Source organism: Geospiza fortis, unplaced genomic scaffold (assembly GCF_000277835.1).
Source record: "Geospiza fortis unplaced genomic scaffold, GeoFor_1.0 scaffold676, whole genome shotgun sequence".
NCBI lineage: Eukaryota > Metazoa > Chordata > Aves > Passeriformes > Thraupidae > Geospiza > Geospiza fortis.
Genome location: NW_005054600.1, coordinates 396,284 through 398,241, shown reverse-complemented (window position 1 = coordinate 398,241; position 1,958 = coordinate 396,284).

The window sequence follows — 1,958 nt, the reverse complement described above, 5'->3', positions numbered from 1 at the left end:
GTGAGGAGCCCCTTCCTCAGCTATGAGGGGAGTGAGGAGCCCCTTCCCCATGGCTGAGGGGGCTGTGAGGGCTGAGAGGGCTGTGAGGAGCCCATTCCCCATGGCCGAGGGGACTGTGAGGGGTGTGAGGAGCCCCTTCCTCAGCTATGAGGGGAGTGAGGGGAGTGAGGAGCCCATTTCTCAGCCATGAGGGGAGTGAGGGATCTGTGAGGGGGGTGAGGAGCCCATTCCTGAGCCGTGAGGGGGAATGAGGGGTGTAAGGGCTGAGGGGAGTGAGGACCCCCTTCCTCATGGCTGAGGGGGCTGTGAGGGGAGTGAGGAGGCCATTCCTCAGCCCTGAGGGGTAAGAGGGGAGTGAGAAGCTCATTCCCCGTGGCCGAGGGGGCTGTGAGGGCTGTGAGGAGGCCATTCCTCAGCCCTGAGGGGGCTGTGGGGGGAATGAGGGCGATGGTGGGGCCGAGGAGCCCCTTCCCCATGGCTGAGGGGAGGTTTGAGGGGGGATCTCAGGGCCGAGGGGGCATTTGAGGGGGTGTCAGGGCTGAGGGGGTGTCAGGGCACCAGTGGGGCTTCAGGGAAGCAAAGAAATCCTCCTGATTTCCCCAAATGCTGGAAGCAGACCGTCTGGAAGAAGGGTTTGGGTTTCGGGGGTGAAGCTGCACCTGATGTGCCCAGGAATCTGTGGGATTTGGGGCGTTTGTGGCTCTGGGTTAATGGCTGGGGTGGAGCAGGACAGAGTCCTGCAGCTCCAGGGCTTCCCTGGCTGAATTCCTGCCAGACGAACTGTAGAAAGTGAAGTTAAAATTTAGAAAGGATCCAAGGGTGAGGTGCATGGCTGGGCTTGTCTCTGCTTCCTCTCCCTCAAAAAAAAAAAAAAAAAAAGAGAAAAAAAGCTTTTAATTCCAGCCGGAGCTGGGATTCAGCAGAGAATTCCCACACTTGGCTTTGCTGGGTGGCACAAAACTGGGGGGGATCTTGAACCAGAAATGCAGGAGGAAGAGCAAATGAAGGTATTTTCTGCTGTGTTTCTGCTCAGGGAGGAATTTTGACAGTGGAATTTGGAGAGTGGAATTTTGACAGCGGAATTTGCAGGTCCTCCTCAAAGTGCCCTGATTAAGCCAAGCTCTGCCTGTTGGTCCATGTTTATCTCGTTTTTAATGCCTCTGCTGTGCCTTTGGATCTGTGTTTGAGGATGTTTATCCACAGGCTTCCTGGCTGGGAGAATTCCTCCTGGTTCTGAGGGATCTCCAGCTTTGTCTCTGCAATCAGTTTGTTGATATTTCCCTTATCTCCCAGAGAACCTTTCCTGCTTGGGAATTAGCCCTAAATTTCACTAATTCCTTGTTATTTACAGTCAAAACTTGATCCAAGTCTGAAGTGCCATGGAGGGAAAACGATGCTGGGGCTGGAATTAATGAAATTAAACCCCTTATTCCCTAGGGGTTTAATTCCATTTCCACCCAGTCACAGGGGCTTGGGGGAATTTTAAAAACACCTGAGAGGTGGAAGGAGCAGGAGCTGAACACGGGGTCTGGTACAACACCAGAATATTCCAAAGGTTCCTCTCCTCCCAGAGCTGTTTCCCTAAAATATCTCGGTGTGGAGCCCCAGCAGTTTTGGCAGGAAAATCCCCCCCTTTTTTGACCTGTTCCAAACCCAGCTGAGGCTCCCGGGTTCCCCCAGGAGAGGCAAAGTTTGGCAAACGTGGAAATGGCAAAATTTCTCTTGGCAAAGCCCCAGCTCCTGTTGGAGTGGGGATTTCAGCTCCTTCCAGCTGATGCTGCAGCTGGAGTGGACAAAAGGGGATTGTTTAGCTGGAAAAGGACTGAAGGCTTTGTAAACACACAGAAAAAAAACCCAGTCTTGGAATTGGTCCCCATTTTCAGGGAGTTTTTAATGTTACTTTTCATTTTTACCCTCATTTTCTTTGCCATCTCCACACGTTTGGGATCGGGATGCTC